Source organism: Leuresthes tenuis, unplaced genomic scaffold (genome assembly GCF_036924035.1).
Source record: "Leuresthes tenuis unplaced genomic scaffold, fLeuTen1.0.hap1 SCAF_10, whole genome shotgun sequence".
Taxonomy (NCBI): Eukaryota; Metazoa; Chordata; class Actinopteri; order Atheriniformes; family Atherinopsidae; genus Leuresthes; species Leuresthes tenuis.
Genome location: NW_027325364.1, coordinates 25,859,581 through 25,879,992, shown reverse-complemented (window position 1 = coordinate 25,879,992; position 20,412 = coordinate 25,859,581). Strand labels below are relative to the sequence as shown.

The 20,412-nt window shown below is 43.6% G+C and overlaps 6 non-coding genes across 6 annotated transcripts; 2 read left to right on the top strand and 4 right to left on the bottom strand.

Annotated features, from left to right (window-relative positions):
- Positions 1-1,624: 1,624 nt before the first annotated feature.
- Positions 1,625-1,738, top strand: LOC140317429 (U5 spliceosomal RNA). Its single transcript, XR_011917744.1, has one exon. It is a non-coding gene; the product is annotated as a U5 spliceosomal RNA (small nuclear RNA).
- A 316-nt stretch (positions 1,739-2,054) lies between these two features.
- On the top strand, positions 2,055-2,243 carry LOC140317038 (U2 spliceosomal RNA). The gene has a single exon (XR_011917390.1). It is a non-coding gene; the product is annotated as a U2 spliceosomal RNA (small nuclear RNA).
- Positions 2,244-4,898: 2,655 nt separating this feature from the next.
- Positions 4,899-5,089, bottom strand: LOC140317262 (U2 spliceosomal RNA). The gene has a single exon (XR_011917591.1). It is a non-coding gene; the product is annotated as a U2 spliceosomal RNA (small nuclear RNA).
- Positions 5,090-5,404: 315 nt separating this feature from the next.
- Positions 5,405-5,518, bottom strand: LOC140317426 (U5 spliceosomal RNA). Its single transcript, XR_011917741.1, has one exon. It is a non-coding gene; the product is annotated as a U5 spliceosomal RNA (small nuclear RNA).
- Positions 5,519-7,819: 2,301 nt separating this feature from the next.
- Positions 7,820-8,003, bottom strand: LOC140317040 (U2 spliceosomal RNA). The gene has a single exon (XR_011917391.1). It is a non-coding gene; the product is annotated as a U2 spliceosomal RNA (small nuclear RNA).
- Positions 8,004-8,311: 308 nt separating this feature from the next.
- LOC140317315 (U5 spliceosomal RNA) lies at positions 8,312-8,425 on the bottom strand. Its single transcript, XR_011917639.1, has one exon. It is a non-coding gene; the product is annotated as a U5 spliceosomal RNA (small nuclear RNA).
- Positions 8,426-20,412: the final 11,987 nt, after the last annotated feature.

The following is a 20,412-nucleotide window of genomic DNA, read 5'->3' as shown; positions in this document are numbered from 1 at the left end:
TGTTGAAACTTCATCAGAAGTGAAGAAATAAATGAATGCCTATCAACAAATGTGGATCTAAACTCTAGTGCTTCCTCTAAATAATTTCCTTTCTCAATTCAGAAATGTGTGTGTGTAAGTTACAACACCCGTGACACCAAAACGGCTTTCTTTTCTCTCTTTTCTCTACACTCTGCACTGTGAGAACACACACCAAATCAGAAAGGCTTTTTTCTCTCTTTTCTACATTATGGACTGTGGGGACACAAAACCGCTCTCTCTTTTTTTTTTTTATTGTGTGCCAGGGCGTTGTCTCACGTATTAGATTATGCTTACGATACGAATGGGTTTATCAGTCACATCAGAATCCATACATACTGATCCTCCCGTAATAAAATGGTCGGATCTTATCAAACACACTTTGTTTCTTGTGACAATCAAGTCAGCGAAACAGCGTATACACGTCAAGACACTGAATCAAGTTTGCCACAAGAACTCATAAGTTTGGCAGTATTGCTCTGCCGTCAGCAATCATACACCCATTTTATTTTTGTGAGACATGTGCAGGCACCTGTTCATCTACTGTTCTATCACTATGAATTAGTTTATCTATTATCAATAAGGATACTTCTACAACTACTATCAAAAGTATGTCCCGACTTCTTATGTTGTCAGTTGCTATATATGAATAAGTGGGTAGCTACTGACAAGCATTAAGCATGTCACACAGCCCAAACATATAACATTTCAGGACACACCACACAGTTAACAACCACCCGTGAAGTGTCAAAGCCCAAACATGTAACATTCAACAGGGACACTTACACAACACATTCAAATCAAACAGTCAGACAACATACAAGAACATATACCCCAGCCGGCATTGCTCCCTGCCTATTTTCCTACAGCTCACTATGTGTGCGCACACCTTTATTCTCAAACTCTTCAACTTATACTCTTTTACCGAAGCTGCTACAGCTCGATTGGCCGAATACCGAATAATCCTAATTCGGGTGAATTTGACATCTGCCTTACATGTAACAGATTAGCGGTTTAGCAGTTTTATTTAGTTTGAGTGAAGGAATTCATTTTATAGCAAAATCCGAAATCGTGAAGAACTCATGAAAGTAAGCTTATTCTCGGATTCCTGAAACTTTAGATTTGCTATTTCTTTTACTGCAAAGTACAACGTTGGTTTTTTTTGTTTAAATCTTTCAAGACATGGTAAATATGAAGGACAAAGCAGTTTTAACATAGTTTGAGTGAAGGAATTCATTTTATTGATAAAATCCCAAGAGTCTGCTGAGAAAAGAGAGTGAATGCGAAGTAGACTTTAACACGGCTCTGGGAGCGAGCCGAGTGCGGGGCTAACCGGGAGAATTGCTTGAAAGAAACGCGACACCGAATGAGCGGTCAGAACAAAGCCTCAATACGGTTTTCCCGTGGTGTTTTTGTTGCTGCCTTGTCTTTTGCACAGAGTAAAAGACAAGGCAGCCATCGAATAGGCCCGATTGGTTCCTACTTGGTCAGCCGAGGAGCAAGGGGGGGGGGGGGGGGCAAGCGTTTCAACCAAGCAAAGCTCACCATGGGGAAGGTGGCTATGCCAACTAGCCTGATGGCCCTGCTCCCGCAGTGACGGATAATCGTACTCTGGTTTCTCTTCATAACGTACAAGTCTTTCACCTTTTGCTAAAGACTTCTGTGGAGAGCAGCACTAATGAGTTGTTTCTATTTTTGGCAGGCTTTACCTTTGCGGGTGAAGCCCTTTCTGTCTGTGCAAAGAATCTTGTTACTGTGCAGAGTGACTTCTCTGAGTAGAGTCGCCTTACTTGTTGCGACTGTGCCGATGTTCGAAGCTGGAGTGCAAAGTTGTTGCTTGAATGGTGCTTGCTGGAGGCGTGCGGGGAGTGCAAAGTTATACCATTTAAAAGGGCTGAAGAGTGCTCAGTGCAGCGGGTGGGCGGAGGTGCAAAGTGACACTCTGGCCACCTATGGCCATAAAAAGAACAGGGGTGTTAGCGGACAAGTGCGCATTGTGCCAGGAAGGGCCCTCGGACGTGAACCATTGGACAGTTGTCGCTTCTCGACCTTTTGGCTAAGATCAAGTGTAGTATCTGTTCTATCAGTTTAATATCTGATATGTCCTCTATACGAGGACTACATATTAAATGGATTTTTAGCAATAGGAGTTGAAAAAGTAGCTTGCTCCGTTCACTCCAAGCATTGACCCGTACTGCAGTGCCGCTGGGAACGGTGCGCTCTTCTCTACTCTTGTGAAAAAAGCAAACAGCGGTGCAGGATGCAAGTTTCAGGGAGCCCAAGATGAAACTTTCTTTTAGTCTGCTGAGAAAAGAGAGTGAATGCGATGTAGACTTTAACCCGGCTATGGGAGCGAGCCGAGTGTCGGCTAACCGGGAGAATTGCTTGAAAGAAACGCCATACCAAATGAGCGGTCAGAACAAAGCCTCAATACGGTGTTCCCGTTGTGTTTTTGTTGCTGCCGCTGTTTGCTTTTTCACAAGAGCGCACCTGTTGAGGGGGGGCTCTGGGGGGCCTGGGTGATGGTGGGTCTCAGCCCGGGCTGCTGCGACTGGTGTGACCGGGTGGTTTGTTTGTTTGTTTTTTGTTGTTGTTTGTTTGTTTTTTGTAGAGGTCCTCCGGAGTGGGGTTGGGTTGAGTGGGGTGGGGCGGGATGGGTACCTTCTGGGGGTACAGTAGCTCCCAGAATATGGTCGCTGCAGGCCCCGAGCCTGGTGGACATCAGGCCCTCCTGTCCTGTGTTGGCTCCCTGGTAGCGGGGATGCCTATTGCAGCCAGTCCCTGGCTGCCCCCAGTGTATATCCCCATTCTCCCTTCTGGCTCCTGTACACAGCACACACTCACACATGAAGGGTTTTGGGGGCGAGTGTGTGTTCGGTGGGTGTAGTGGACTCTGCAGTAGTGCACTCTGCAGTTCCACCCCTGTTTTAATTACACCTTAGACATTACTACTTATCAAACACACTCACACACACACATTAGGTCTTGGGGGGGTGGTTACACTGAGTGGCATCTGGTGGCGGGGGCTCTTTGGGTATGTAGGCTGCCCAGAGGGCCACGCTCCCAGTTCTACAAGTTTGGCTGCCCCTCAATTTTAATTGCTCACTATTAGAAATATTGAAGAGCCAGAAGGGTGAGGGGAGGGGTCTTCTTCGCACACCCCTGCTTCCTGGTTGCTGCTCGGGGCTGGAGGGCCCAGGAGGATTAATTAATTGTTCTGCTGGTTTGGGGTCTGTGGTGGCTGGGGGGGCTGCTGGCCCCCTGGTGTGCCCGCTGCACTACACCCCAGCGGAGTCGAGGGAGGGAGGACGTGTGGATGTATGGGACATGAAAGTGTGTGTGGTAATGATTGGGCCTGGATCTTGGACTTGCTGTCGCCTGGCCTGCCTGTGCCTTCTCCCGATGGGGGGGGGCGGCGTGGCCTCTCTCCGCTGCTCGCGACTTCACCCACCTGTGGGCACGTCTTGACTCCCAGGGCACTTGGCCAGTGGGTGCTGGGGCAGGCGCTGACCCACTGTGTGGCTGTCTGGGGCGCTTGGCCCTCCTGGGTATTGGGTGGGGCCTCTGTCGGGGGGTTTGGGGGCGCTCGGGCTCCTGGGGCCCGGATCCAGTGCACGGCCCCATGTCTGGGCGGCTGGGGCCTGGCGACGTCGGTGGGCTGTTGCCCCCTGGCTCCCGGAGGGCCTCTGCCCTATGCTTATGGGGGCTCTTTCCGGGGGGCTTCCTCTGCAGTCTTCTGGGTGGATGCGTGGTTGCCCCTGCGTGTGGCTTCCTGGGTTCTGTGCTCTGTGGGGGCTGCTGGTGGCCTGGGTCTTGTGGCCCTCTCTGCCTGCTTCTGATTGCTTGGGGGGGCTGTGGATTGTGGCCCTGTACGCTTATACACTCATAACTAAGCACGGTTATCATGTAGGTCCTGTGCCATGGGTGTTGCATGTTCTCACACACACACAACCACATTCATTAGTCCAGTAGTATGGTCGCTAAGCAGTTGATGTATTATCATGTCGTCTCAGGTCATCTATATCCACAGCTGTGTTGTATGCGATGTATGTTCATGTTTTCTCTTCTTTCCTCTTCTTCTTTCCTTGTCCCCCGGTCCGGTTCAGTTCTATTACATGTCATATATTGTAAACAGAAATAAATAAATGGGCATCAAGGGGAGCTTTACATTTATAAAACTTCCCTTGGCAAAGCAAATCTGTTTGGCATCAAAGGTATTCAGACTACAATTCTGCTGCCATAATGCTGAACACGATAAGGGGAAAAAAAAAAAAAAGTAAAGAAGACAGTTCTGCCGAAAGCCAGGGACTAGACCCTGTTCTACAGTTCTGTACTTTTTAAAGGAGCCAACACAGGACAGGAGGGCCTGATGTCCACCAGGCTCGGGGCCTGCTAGCGACCATATCTGGGAGCTACTGTACCCCCCAGAAGGTACCCATCCCGCCCCACCCCACTCAACCCAACCCCACTCCGGAGAGGACCTCTACAAAAAACAAACAAACAACACAAACAAAAAACAAACAAACAAACCACCCGGTCACACCAGTCCGCAGCAGCCCGGGCCTGAGACCCACCATCACCCAGGCCCCCCCAGGCCCCCCCCTCAACAGGTGCGCTCTTGTGAAAAAGCAAACAGCGGCAGCAACAAAAAACACAACGGGAACACCGTATTGAGGCTTTGTTCTGACCGCTCATTTGGCTATGGCGTTTCTTTCAAGCAATTCTCCCGGTTAGCCCGCACTCGACTCGCTCCCAGAGCCGTTGTTAAAGTCTACTTCGCATTCACTCTCTTTTCTCAGCAGACGACTAAAAGAAAGTTTCATCTTGGGCTCCCTGAAACTTGCATCCTGCACCGCTGTTTGCTTTTTCACAAGAGTAGAGAAGAGCGCACCGTTCCCAGCGGCACTGCAGTACGGGGTCAATGCTTGGAGTGAACGGAGCAAGCTACTTTTTCAACTCCTATTGCTAAAAATCCATTTAATATGTAGTCCTCGTATAGAGGACATATCAGATATTAAACTGATAAGAACAGATACTACACTTGATCTTAGCCAAAAGGCCGAGAAGCGACAACTGTCCACTGGTTCACGTCGAGGGCCCTTCCTGGCACAATGCGCACTTGTCCGCTAACACCCCTGTTCTTTTTATGGCCATAGGTGGCCAGAGTGTCACTTTGCACCTCCGCCCACCTGCTGCACTGAGCACTCTTCAGCCCTTTTAAATGGTATAACTTTGCACTCCCGCACGCTCCAGCAAGCACCATTCAAGCAACAACTTTGCACTCCAGCTTCGAACATCGGCACAGTCGCAACAAGTAAGGCGACTCTACTCAGAGAAGTCACTCTGCACAGTAACAAGATTTCTTTTGCACAGACAGAAAGGGCTTCACCCGCAAAGGTAAAGGACTGCCAAAAATAGAAACAACTCATTAGTGCTGCTCTCCACAGAAGTCTTTAGTAAAGGCGAAAGACTTGTACGTTATGAAGAGAAACCAGAGTACGATTATCCGTCACTGCGGAGCAGGGCATCAGGCTAGTTGGCATAGCCACCTTCCCCATGGTGAGCTTTGCTTGGTTGAGACGCTTGCTTCTCCCCCCCCCCCCCCCCCCCACCCCCCCCCCCCCCCCTTGCTCCTCGGCTGACCAAGTAGGAACAATCGGGCCCTATTCGATGGCTGCCTTGTCTTTTACTCTGTGCAAAAGACAAGCAGCAACAAAAACACCACGGGAAAACCGTATTGAGGCTTTGTTCTGACCGCTCATTCGGTGTCGCGTTTCTTTCAAGCAATTCTCCCGGTTAGCCCGCACTCGGCTCGCTCCCAGAGCCGTGTTAAAGTCTACTTCGCATTCACTCTCTTTTCTCAGCAGACTTTTGGGATTTTATCAATAAAATGAATTCCTTCACTCAAACTATGTTAAAACTGCTTTGTCCTTCATATTTACCATGTCTTGAAAGATTTAAACAACTTTGTTCAAACTTTTGCAGTAAAAGAAATAGCAAATCTAAAGTTTCAGGAATCCGAGAATAAGCTTACTTTCATGAGTTTCTTCACGATTTCCGGATTTTGCTATAAAATGAATTCCTTCACTCAAACTAAATTAAAACTGCTAAACCGCTAATCTGTTACATGTAAGGCAGATGTTCCAAATTCACCGAATTAGGATTATTCGGTATTCGGCCAATCGAGCTGTAGCAGCTTCGGTAAAAGAGTATAAGTTGAAGAGTTGTGAATAAAGGTGTGCGCACACATGGTGAGCTGTAGGAAAATAGGCAGGGAGCAATGCCGACTGGGGTATATGTTCTTGTATGTTGTCCTGACTGTTTGATTTGAATGTGTTGTGTAAGTGTCCTGTTGAATGTTACATGTTTGGGCTTTGACATGCTTCACTGTGGTTGTTAACTGTGTGGTGTGTCCTGAAATGTTATATGTTTGGGCTGTGTGACATGCTTAATGCTTCTCAGTAGCTACCCACTTATTCATATATAGCAACTGACAACGTAAGAAGTCCGGACATACTTTGATAGAGTAGTTGTAGAAGTATCCTTATTGATAATAGATAAACTAATTCATAGTGATAGAACAGTAGATGAACAGGTGCCCTGCACATGTCTCACGAAAATAAAATTGATGTATGATTGCTGACGGCAGAGCAATACTGCCAAACTTATGAGTTCTTGTGGCAAACTTGATTCAGTGTCTTGACGTGTATACGCTGTTTCGCTGACTTGATTGTCACAAGAAACAAAGTGTGTTTGATAAGATCCGACCATTTTATTACGGGAGGATCAGTATGTATGGATTCTGATGTGACTGATAAAACCCATTCGTATCTTAAGCACAATCTAATACGTGAGACAACGCCCCTGGCACACGATAAAAAAAAAAAGAGAGAGCGGTTTTGTGTCCCCACAGTCCATAATGTAGAAAAGAGAGAAAAAAGCCTTTCTGATTTGGTGTGTGTGCTCACAGTGCAGAGTGTAGAGAAAAGAAAGCCGTTTTGGTGTCACGGGTGTTGTGACTTACACACACACATTTCTAAATTGAGAAAGGAAATTATTTTAGAGGAAGCACTAGAGTTTAGATCCAACATTTGTTGATAGGCATTCATTTATTTCTTCACTTTTGATAAAATGATAAGACTGACCTAAAGAATTGGAGGCCCATCACACTTTTAAACTTTGACTGTAAACTTTTTAGCAAGGTTTTAACGACACGGATAGTCCTCTGTTTTAGAGGAGGTAATTCACCCAGACCAGGCTTGTGCCATCTCAGAGAGACAACTCACCGACAGCCTCGTACTGATTCGAGACATCATTGATTACGCTAGAGACAGAAACACCCGGCTTGTCATCTTAAATTTAGACTTTGAAAAAGCTTTTGATCGGGTCTCGCATCAATATCTCTTTCAGGTGTTGCAGCAATCGAATAGGCCCGATTGTTCCTACTTGGTGGGATTTGCTTGGTTGAGACGCTTGCTCCCCCCCCCTTGCTCCTCGGCTGACCAAGTAGGAACAATCGGGCCCTATTCGATGGCTGCCTTGTCTTTTACTCTGTGCAAAAGACAAGGCAGCCACAAACACCACGGGAACACCGTATTGAGGCTTTGTTCTGACCACTCATTCGGTGTCGCGTTTCTTTCAAGCAATTCTCCCGGTTAGCCCACACTCGGCTCGCTTCCAGAGCTGTGTTAAAGTCTACTTCGCATTCACTCTCTTTTCTCAGCAGATTAAAAGAAAGTTTCATCTTGGGCTCCCTGAAACTTCCATCCTGCACCGCTGTTTGCTTTTTCACAAGAGCAGAGAAGAGCGCACCGTTCCCAGCGGCACTGCAGTACTGGGTCGATGCTTGGAGTGAACGGAGCAAGCTTCTTTTTCAACTCCTATTCTTAAAAATCCATTTAATATGTAGTCCTCGTATAGAGGACATATTAAACTGATAAGAACAGATACTACACTTGATCTTAGCCAAAAGGCCGAGAAGCGATAACTGTCCACTGTTTCAGGTCCGAGGGCCCTTGCTGGCACAATGCGCACTTGTAGCAGTGTTCTTTTTATGGCCATAGGTGGCCAGAGTGTCACGTTGCACCTCCGCCCACCCGCTGCACTGAGCACTCTTCAGCCCTTTTAAATGGTATAACTTTGCACTCCCGCATGCTCCAGCAAGCACCATTCAAGCAACAACTTTGCACTCCAGCTTCGAACATCGGCACAATCGCAACAAGTAAGGCGACTCTACTCAGAGAAGTCACTCTGCACAGTAACAAGATTTCTTTTGCACAGACAGAAAGGGCTTCACCCGCAAAGGTAAAGCCTGCCAAAAATAGAAACAACTCATTAGTGCTGCTCTCCACGAAAGTCTTTAGTAAAAGGCGAAAGACTTGTATGTTATGAAGAGAAACCAGAGTACGATTATCCGTCACTGCGGGAGCAGGGCATCAGGCTAGTTGCCATAGCCACCTTCCCCATGGTGAGCGTTGCTTGGTTGAAACGCTTGCCCCTGTGCAATCGACAAGGCAGCAACAAAAACACCACGGGAACACCGTATTGAGGCTTTGTTCTGACCGCTCATTCGGTGTCGCGTTTCTTTCAAGCAATTCTCCCAGTTAGCCCACACTCGGCTCGCTCCCAGAGCCGTGTTAAAGTCTACTTCGCATTCACTCTCTTTTCTCAGCAGACTCTTGGGATTTTATCTATAAAATGAATTCCTTCACTCAAACTATGTTAAAACTGCTTTGTCCTTCATATTTACCATGTCTAGAAAGATTTAAACAAAAAAAAAACAACGTTGTACTTTGCAGTAAAAGAAAGAGCAAATCTAAAGTTTCAGGAATCCGAGAATAAGCTTACTTTCATGAGTTCTTCACGATTTCGGATTTTGCTATAAAATGAATTCCTTCACTCAAACTAAATTAAAACTGCTAAACCGCTAATCTGTTACATGTAAGGCAGATGTCAAATTCACCGAAATAGGATCTAAGGGTATTCGGCCAATCGAGCTGTAGCAGCTTTGGTAAAAGAGTATAAGTTGAAGAGTTTGTGAATAAAGGTGTGCGCACACATAGTGAGCTGTAGGAAAATAGGCAGGGAGCAATGCCGGCTGGGGTATATGTTCTTGTATGTTGTCTGACTGTTTGATTAGAATGTCTTGTGTAAGTGTCCTGTTGAATGTTACATGTTTGGGCTTTGACACTTCACGGTGGTTGTTAACTGTGTGGTGTGTCCTGAAATGTTATATGTTTGGGCTCTGTGACATGCTTAATGCTTGTCAGTAGCTACCCACTTATTCATATATAGCAACTGACAACATAAGAAGTCTGGACATACTTTGATAGTAGTTGTAGAAGTATCCTTATTGATAATAGATAAACTAATTCATAGTGATAGAACAGTAGATGAACAGGTGCCTGCACATGTCTCACGAAAATAAAATGGGTGTATGATTGCTGACGGCAGAGCAATACTGCCAAACTTATGAGTTCTTGTGGCAAACTTGATTCAGTGTCTTGACGTGTATACGCTGTTTCGCTGACTTGATTGTCACAAGAAACAAAGTGTGTTTGATAAGATCCGACCATTTTATTACGGGAGGATCAGTATGTATGGATTCTGATGTGACTGATAAACCCATTCGTATCGTAAGCATAATCTAATACGTGAGACAACGCCCTGGCACAATATCAAAAAAAAAAAGAGAGAGCGGTTTTGTGTCCCCACAGTCCATAATGTAGAAAAGAGAGAAAAAAGCCTTTCTGATTTGGTGTGTGTTCTCACAGTGCAGAGTGTAGAGAAAAGAGAGAAAAGAAAGCCGTTTTGGTGTCACGGGTGTTGTAACTTACACACACACATTTCTGAATTGAGAAAGGAAATTATTTTAGAGGAAGCACTAGAGTTTAGATCCCACATTTGTTGATAGGCATTCATTTATTTCTTCACTTCTGATGAAGTTTCAACAATAAACAACAAACTTTGTATTATGAGAAAGAACCAGACTCATTCTTCAGGAATTCGAAAATAAGCTCTATTTTACGAGTTATGCACGAATTCGGATTCTCCTATAAAACCTTAACTCTAACCAAGTTAAGACTGCTTTGTCCTTCATATTTATTCATGTCTAATCAAGTTTCAACGATAAACAACGTTGTACTTTGTACTTCTTCAGCAATAAGCATCTCTCGACATATGACGAAATACAGATTTTGCTATAAAATTAATTCCTTCTATCAGCCTGACTCAAAACTGTTTGTCCTCCTTATTTATCCACTTCAAATCAAGTTTCAACAATTAAAAAAATGTTGTAGTTTGAGAAAAAACAACTTAATCTTAAGCAATCAGTAGGGTAAGAAAGGGTAAGAAAAGGTGCAAATGCCAACCATACATCACTAAAAGGTGGAGCGGAAGTATTCGGCTGCAAGTAGGTGCGAATGCCTGACAATGTATGATCAAAAGAGGGAGCGGAGGTTTTCGGCTGCAAGGTCTGAATGTCCAACCATAATTTGTAAAAACCGGGGAAGAAAAGGCTCGAAAGCCCGACTATACACCATCAAAAGCGGGAGCGGAGGTGTTCGGCTGCAAGTAGGTGTGAATGTTCGACCATAATTTGTAAAAAGCGGGTAAGAAAAGGTTCGAATGCCCGACTATATATTAACCAAAGCAGGAGGAGAGGTCTTCAGATAAGAGTGGGTGAGAATTTACAACCATAATCTATAAAATGCGGTGAAAAAAAAGGTGTGAATACCCCATAGAACACTAAAAGGTAGAGCGGAAGTGTTCGGCTGCAAGAAGGTGTGAATGTCTGACCATAGTTTGTAAAAAGCGGGTAAGAAAAGGTTCGAATGCCCGAACATACACCATCAAAGGAGGGAGCGGAGGTGTTCCGCTGTAAGAAGGTGTGAATGTCCGACCATAGTTGGCAAAAAGCAGGTAAGAAAAGGTTAAAATACCCGATTGTACACAATCAATAGCGGGAGCAGAGTTGTTCCGCTACTAAAAGGTGTGAAAGTCCGACCATGGTTTGTAAAAAGCGGGTAAGAAAAGGTGCGAATGCCCGACAATGTATGATCAAAAGAGGGAGCGGAGGTTTTCGGCTGAAACAAGGTCTGAATGTCAATCCATATTTTGTAAAAATCTGGGAAGAAAAGGCTCGAAAGCCCGACTATACACCATCAACAGCTGGAGCGGAGGTGTTCAGCTGCAAGAAGGTCTGAATGTCCATCAATAATTGCTAGAAAACATGGAAGAGAATTTTCGAATATCAAACCGCACATGATCATAAGCGGGAGAGGAGGTGTTCAAATGCAAGAAAGTGTGAATGTCCACCCATAATTACTGCAAAATGGGTAAGAAAAGGTACGAATGCCCAACCATACATGATCCTAACAGGGAGCAGAGGTGTTTGGCTGCGACAAGGTGTGTTTGTCCACCCATAATTAATGAAAAGCGGGCAACAAGTAGGTTTGAATACCCATCATCAAAAGCAGGAGTGGATGTGTTCGGCTACAAGAAGGTTTGAATGTCTGACCATAGTTTGTAAAAAGCGGGTAAGAAAAGGTTCGAATGCCCGAACATACACCATCAAAGGAGGGAGCGGAGGTGTTCCGCTGTAAGAAGGTGGGAATGTCCAACAGTAATTGGCAAAAAGCGGGTAAGAAAAGGTTAAAATACCCTATTGTACACAATCAATAGCGGGAGCAGAGTTGTTCCGCTACTAAAAGGTGTCAAAGTCCGACCATGAATTGAAAAAGCAGGTAAGAAAAGGTGCGAATGCCCGACAATGTATGATCAAAAGAGGGAGCGGAGGTTTTCAGCTGAAAGAAGGTCTGAATGTCCATCCATAATTTGTAAAAATCGGGGAAGAAAAGGCTCGAAAGCCCGACTATACACCATCAACAGCTGGAGCGGAGGTGTTCAGCTGCAAGAAGGTCTGAATGTCCATCAATAATTGCTAGAAAACATGGAAGAGAATTTTCGAATATCAAACCGCACATGATCATAAGCGGGAGAGGAGGTGTTAAAATGCAAAAAGGTGTGAATGTCCACCCATAATTACTGCAAAATGGGTAAGAAAAGGTACGAATGCCCAACCATACATCATCAAAAGCAGGAGTGGATGTGTTCGGCTACAAGAAGGTTTTAATGTCCGACCATAGTTTGTAAAAAGCGGGTAAGAAAAGGTTCGAATGCCCGAACATACACCATCAAAAGAGGGAGCGGAGGTGTTCCACTGTAAGAAGGTATGAATGTCTGACCATAGTTGGTAAAAACCGGGTAAGAAAAGGTGAAAATACCCGACTGTACACAATCAATAGCGGGAGCGGAGTTGTTCGGCTACTAAAAGGTGTGAAAGTCCGACCCTGGTTTGTAAAAAGCGGGTAAGAGAAGGTGCGAATGCCCGACAATGTATGATCAAAAGAGGGAGCGGAGGTTTTCGGCTGCAAGAAGGTCTGAATGTCCAATAATAATTTTGTAAAAACCGGGGAAGAAAAGGCTCGAAAGCCCGACTATACATCATCAAAAGCGGGAGCGGAGGTGTTCAGCTGCAAGAAGGTCTGAATGTCCATCAATAATTGCTAGAAAACATGAAAGAAAATTTTCGAATATCAAACCACACATCATCATAAGCGGGAGAGGAGGTGTTCAGCTGCAAGAAGGTGTGAATGTCCGACCATAGTTTGTAAAAAATGGGTAAGAAAAGGTGCGAATGCTCAACCATACATCATCAAAAGCAGGAGTGGATGTGTTCGGCTAAAAGAAGTTTTGAATGTCCGACCATAGTTCGTAAAATGCGGGTAAGAAAAGGTTCGAATGGCCGAACATACACCATCAAAAGAGGGAGCGGAGGTGTTCCGCTGTAAGACGGTGTGAATGTCCAACAATAGTTGGTAAAAAGCGGGTAAGAAAAGGTTAAAATACCCGACTGTACACAATCAATAGCGGGAGCGGAGTTGTTCGGCTACAAGAAGGTGTGAATGTCCGACCATGGTTTGTAAAAAGCGGGTAAGAAAAGGTTCAAATGCCCGAATATATACCATCAAAAGCGGAAGCGGAGGTGTTCGGCTGCAAGGTGTGAACGTCCAACCAAAATATGTAAAAAGAAGTTAAGAAAAGGTTTGAATATCCAACCAAACATAATCAAAAGCGGGAGCAGAGCTGTTCGACTGCAAGTAGGTGTGAATGTCAGATCATAATTTGCAAAAAGCTGATGAGAAAGGGTGAGAATGCCCGACTATACATCATCAAATGCGGGAGCGGAGTTGTTTGGCTGTGAGTAGGTGTGAATCTCCGACCATAATTGCTGAAAAATGTGTTAGAAAAGGTAAAAATGCCGGTCCATACATCATCAAAAGCGAGAGAGGTTGTGTTCGGCTGCAAGTAGGTGTGAATGTCCAGCCATAATTACTCACAAACGGGTAAGAAAAGGTAGTATTGCCAGACCATATATGATCAAAACAGGGAGCGGAGGTGGTTCAGCTGCAAGAAGGTTTGAATGTCAAACTAAAGTTCAAATATATTAACAAAAGCGGGAGGAGAGGTCTTCGGATGAAATTGGTTGAAAATTTCCAACCATAATGTATAAAATGCGGTGAAAAAAAAGGTGTGATAGAACACTAAAAGGTGGAGCGGAAGTGTTCGGCTGCAAGAAGGTGTGAATGTCCGACTATATTTGGTGAAAAGCAGGTGAAGCAAGGTCTGAATGCCCAACCTTACATCATCAAAAGCAAGATCAGAGTTGTTTGGCTGCAAGAAGGCCATAGTTTGCCAAAAGCGGGTAAGGTGCGAATGTCCGACTAAATATCAACAAAATTTGGGGCAGAGGTTTTCGGATGCAAGTGGGTGGGAATATCCCACCATACAAGTATGGTGGAGAGGAAGCTGTGAATAGCCGACCATAGTTTGGAAAAAGCGGGTAAGAAAAGGTTTGAATGCCCGAACATACACCATCAAAAGAGGGAGCGGAGGTGTTCCGCTGTACGAAGGTGTGAATGTCCGACCATACTTGGTAAAAAGCGGGTAAGAAAAGGTTAAAATAACCGACTGTACACAATCAATAGTGGGAGTGGATGTGTTCGGCTACAAGAAGGTGTGACAGTCCGACCATGGTTTGTAAAAAGCGGGTAAGAAAAGGTGCGAATGTCCGAAAATGTATGATCAAAAGAGAGAGCGGAGGTTTTCGGATACACGAAGGTTTGAATGTCCTACCATAGTTTGTAAATAGCGGGTAAGAAAAGGTTCGAATGCCCGACTATACACCATAAAAAGCGGGAGCGGAGGTGTTCCGCTGTAAGACGGTGTGAATGTCCGACCATAGTTGGTAAAAAGCGGGTAAGAAAAGGTTAAAATACCCGACTGTACACAATCAATAGCGGGAGCGGAAGTGTTCGGCTACAAGAAGGTGTGAAGAAGATGCAGTAGAAGAAGTTGAAATCCATCTACACATTGATAAATATGAAGGACAAAGCAGTTCCCACTTGCCCATAAGAAAATAAGCTTATTCTCGGATTCCTGATCCTTCAGTGTTGCTCTTTCTTCTACTGCAAAATACAGTGTTGTTCTTTGTTGAAGTCGATCTAGACATTGATAAATATGAAGGAAAAAGCAGTTTTAACTTGGTTTGAGTGAATGAATTCATTTTATACATAAAATCCGAAATCGTGATGAACTCATGAAAATAAGCTTATTCTCGGATTCCTAAAACTTTTGATTGGCTCTTTCTTTTACTGCAAAGTACAACGTTGTTTTTTTTGTTTAAATCTATCGAGACATTGATAAATATGAAGGTAAAAGCCGTTTTAACATAGTTTGAGTGAAGGAATTGATTTTATAGAAAAAAATCCCAAATCATGCAGAACTCCTCAAAAGGGGCGTATGGCTTAATCACAAGTGTGGTTCTTTCTCATTCAGGGTAGTATGAGGAAGTTTATGCTTGAAATATATGTAGAAATGGGTACATATGAAGGACAAAGCAGTGTTAACTTAGTTTGAGAGAAGGAATTCATTTTATACATAAAATCCCAAAGCATGCAGAACGTATGAAAAGAAGTTTATTCTCGGATTCCTGATCCTTCAGTTTTGCTCTTTCTTCTACTGCAAAATACAATGTTGTTCTTTGTTGAAGTCGATCTAGACATTGATAAATATGAAGGAAAAAGCAGTTTTAACTTGGTTTAAGTGAATTAATTAATTTTATACATAAAATCCGAAATCGTGCAGAACTCATGAAAATAAGCTTATTCTCGGATTCCTAAAACTTTTGATTTGCTCTTTCTTTTATTGCAAAGTACAACGTTGTTTTTTTGCTTAAATCTATTGAGACATTGATAAATATGAAGGTAAAAGCCGTTTTAACATAGTTTGAGTGAAGGAATTAATTTTATAGATAAAATCCCAAATCATGCAGAACTCCTCAAAAGGGAGGTATGGCTTAATCACAAGTGTGGCTCTTTCTCATTCAGGGTAGTATGAGGAAGTTTATGCTTGAAATATATGTAGAAATGGGTACATATGAAGGACAAAGCAGTGTTAACTTAGTTTGAGAGAAGGAATTCATTTTATACATAAAATCCCAAATCATGCAGAACGTATGAAAAGAAGCTTATTCTCGGATTCCTGATCCTTCAGTTTTGCTCTTTCTTCTACTGCAAAATACAATGTTGTTCTTTGTTGAAGTCGATCTAGACATTGATAAATATGAAGGAAAAAGCAGTTTTAACTTGGTTTGAGTGAATGAATTCATTTTATACATAAAATCCGAAATCGTGCAGAACTCATGAAAATAAGCTTATTCTCGGATTCCTAAAACTTTTTATTTGCTCTTTCTTTTATTGCAAAGTACAACGTTGTTTTTTTGTTTAAATCTATTGAGACATTGATAAATATGAAGGTAAAAGCCGTTTTAACATAGTTTGAGTGAAGGAATTAATTTTATAGATAAAATCCCAAATCATGCAGAACTCCTCAAAAGGGAGGTATGGCTTAATCACAAGTGTGACTCTTTCTCATTCAGGGTAGTATGAGGAAGTTTATGCTTGAAATATATGTAGAAATGGGTACATATGAAGGACAAAGCAGTGTTAACTTAGTTTGCGTGAAGAAATTCATTTTATACATAAAATCCGAAATCGTGCAGAACTCATGAAAATAAGCTTATTCTCGGATTCCTAAAACTTTTGATTTGCACTTTCTTTTACTGCAAAGTACAACGTTGTTTTTTGTTGAAATCTATCTAGACATTGATAAATACCAGCCGAAACTCTGCTGCCGCTTTTGATAATTTATGGTTGGGCATTCTTACCTTTTCTTACCCGCTTTTTACAAATTATGATCTTAGATTCACACCTACTTGCACTACTTACTACCTTCTCATCCACTTATGATCATGTGCGGTTGGGCTTTCGCACCTTTTCTTACCCATTTTTCAGTAATTATGGGTGGACATTCAGACCTTCTTGCAGCCGAAAACCTCCGCTCCTCTTTTGATCATACATTGTCGGGCATTCACACCTTGTCTTACCCGCTTTTTACAAACTTTAGTCGGACATTCAAACCTTCTTGCAGCTGAACCACCTCCGCTCCCTGTTTTGATCATATATGGTCTGGCAATAGTACCTTTTCTTACCCATTTGTGAGTAATTATGGCTGGACATTCACACCTTCTTGCAGCCGAACACAACCTCTCCCGCTTTTGATGATATATGGTCCGGCATTCTTACCTTTTCTAACACATTTTTCAGCAATTATGGTCGGACATTCACACCTACTCACAGACGAACACCTCCGCTCCCACATTTGATAGTGTATAGTCGGGCATTCTCACCCTTTCTCATCAGCTTTTTGCAAATTATGATCTGATATTCACACCTACTTGCAGTCGAACAGCTCTGCTCCCGCTTTTGATTATGTTTGGTTGGATATTCGAACATTTTCTTAATGCTTTTTACAAACTTTGGTCGGACGTTCACACCGTCTTGCAGCCGAACACCTCCGCTTCCGCTTTTGATGGTGTATAGTCGGGCATTCGAGCCTTTTCTTACCCAGCTATTACTTACTATGGTTGGACATTCAAACCTTCTTGTAGCCGAACACATCCGCTCCTGCTTTTGATGATGTATGATTTGGCATTCGCACCTTTTCTTACCCATTTTTCAGTAATTATTGGTCGGACATTCAGACCTTCTTGCACCTGAACACCTCTGCTCCCGCTTTTGATGGTGTATAGTTGGGCTTTCGAGCCTTTTCTTCCCCGATTTTTACAAATTACGGTTGGACATTCAGACCTTGCAGCCGAAAACCTCCGCTCCCTGTTTTGATCATGTGTGGTCTGGAAATACTACCTTTTCTTCCCCCGTTTGTGAGTAATTATGGCTGGACATTCACATCTACTTGCAGCCGAAAAACAATCTCTCCCGCTTTTGATGATGTATTGTCCGGCATTCTAGTCTTTTCTATCACATTTTTCAGCAATTATGATCTGACATTCACACCTACTTGCAGTCGAACAGCTCTGCTCCCGCTTTTGATTATGTTCGGTTGGGTATTCAAACCTTTTCTTAACTGCTTTTTACAAACTTTGGTCGGACGTTCACACCTTCTTGCAGCCGAACACCCCCGCTTCCGCTTTTGATGGTATATATTCGGGTATTCGAACCTTCTCTTACCCGCTTTTTACAAACCATGGTTGGACTTTCATACCTTCTTGTAGCTGAACAACTCCACTCCTGCTTTTGATAATTTATGGTTGGACATTCGCATCTTTTCCTACCCATTTTTCAGTAATTATGGGTGGATATTCACATCTTCTTGCAGCTGAACACCTCCTCTCCCGCTAATGATCATGTAAGGTTTGATATTCGAAAATTTTCTTTCATGTTTTAAAGCAATTATTAATGGACATTCACACCTACTTGCAGCCGAACACCACCTCTCCCGCTTTTGATGATGTATGGACCGGCATTCTTACCTTTTCTAACACATTTTTCAGCAATTATGGTTGGAGAATCACACCTACTCACAGCCGAACAACTCCGCTACCGCATTTGATGGTGTATAGTCGGGATTTCTCACCCTTTTTCATCAGCTTTTTGCAAATTATTCTCTGACATTCACACCTACTTGCAGTCGAACAGCTCTGCTCCCGCTTTTGATTATGTTTGGTTAGATATTCGAACCTTTTCTTAACTGCTTTTTTACAAACTTTGGTCGGACGTTCACACCTTCTTGCAGCCGAACACCTACGCTTCCGGTTTTGATAGTGTATATTCGGGCATACGAACCTTTTCTTACCCGCTTTTTACAAACCATGGTCGGACTTTCACACCTTCTCTTAGCTGAACAACTCCGCTCCCTCTTTTGATTGTGTACAGTCGGGTATTTTAACCTTTTCTTACCCGCTTTTTACCAACTATGATCGGACATTCACACCGTCTTACAGCGGAACACCTCCGCTCCCTCTTTTGATGGTGTATGTTCGGGCATTCGAACCTTTTCTTACCCGCTTTTTACAAACCAGGGTCGGACTTTCACACCTTTTAGTAGCCGAACAACTCCGCTCCCGCTATTGATTGTGTACAGTCGCGTATTTTAACCTTTTCTTACCCGCTTTTTACCAACTATGGTCGGACATTCACACTGTCTTACAGCGGAACACCTCCTCTCCCGCTTATGATCATGTACGGTTTGATATTCGAAAATTTACTTTCTTGTTTCAAAGCAATTATTGATGGACATTCAAACCTTCTTTTTGATGGTGTATAGTCGGGCTTTCGAGCCTTTTCTTCCCGGTTTTTACAAACCATGATCGGACTTTCACACCTTCTTGTAGCCGAACACATCCGCTCCCGCTATTGATGGTGTATGTTCGGGTATTCAAACCTTTTCTTACCCGCTTTTTCCAAACTATGGTCGGCTATTCACAGCTTCCTCTCCACCATACTTGTATGGTTGGATATTCACACCCACTTGCATCCGAAGACCTCTGCCCCAAATTTTGTTGATATTTAGTCGGACATCCGCACCTTACCCGCTTTTGGCAAACTATTGCCTTCTTGCAGCCAAACACCTCTGATTTCGCTTTTGATGATGTAAGTTTGGGCATTCAGACCTTGCTTCACCTGCTTTTCACCAAATATAGTCGGACATTCACACCTTCTTGCAGCCGAACACTTCCGCTCCACCTTTTAGTGTTCTATCACACCTTTTTTTCACCGCATTTTATACATTATGGTCGGAAATTTTCAACCACTCTCATCCGAAGACCTCTCCTCCCGCTTTCTTTAATATATTTGAACTTTAGTCGGAGACATTCAAACCTTCTTGCAGCTGAACCACCTCCGCTCCCTGTTTTGATCATATATGGTCTGGCAATACTACCTTTTCTTACCCGTTTGTGAGTAATTATGGCTGGACATTCACACCTACTTGCAGCCGAACACAACCTCTCTCGCTTTTGATGATGTATGGACCGGCATTTTTACCTTTTCTAACACATTTTTCAGCAATTATGGTCGGAGATTCACACCTACTCACAGCCGAACAACTCCGCTCCCGCATTTGATGATGTATAGTCGGGCATTCTCACCCTTTCTCATCAGCTTTTTGCAAATTATGATCTGACATTCACACCTACTTGCAGTCGAAAAGCTCTGCTCCCGCTTTTGATTATGTTTGGTTGGATATTCGAACCTTTTCTTAACTGCTTTTTACATATTTTGGTTGGACGTTCACACCTTCTTGTAGCCGAACACTTCCACTCCTGCTTTTGATGATGTATGGTTGGGCATTCACACCTTTTTTTTGCCCATTTTTCAGGAATTATGGGTGGACATTCACACCTTGCAGCTGAACACCTCCTATCCCACTTATGATCATGTGCGGTTTGATTTTGGAAAAGTTTCTTTCATGTTTTCTAGCAATTATTGATGGACATGTAGACCTTCTTGCAGCTGAACACCTCCGCTTCCGCTTTTGATCATACATTGTCAGGCATTCGCACCTTGTCTTACCCACTTTTTATAAACTTTAGTCGAACAGTCACACCTACTTGCAGCCGAACACAACCTCTCTCGCTTTTGATGATGTATGGACCGGCATTCTTACCTTTTCTAACACATTTTTCAGCAATTATGGTCGGAGATTCACACCTACTCACAGCCGAACAACTCCGCTCCCGCATTTGATGGTGTATAGTCGGGCATTCTCACCCTTTCTCATCAGCTTTTTGCAAATTATGATCTGACATTCACACCTACTTGCAGTCGAACAGCTCTGCTCCCGCTTTTGATTATGTTTGGTTGGATATTCGAACCTTTTCTTAACTGCTTTTTACAAACTTTGGTTGGACGTTCACACCTTCTTGTAGCCGAACACATGCACTCCTGCTTTTGATGATGTATGGTTGGGCAT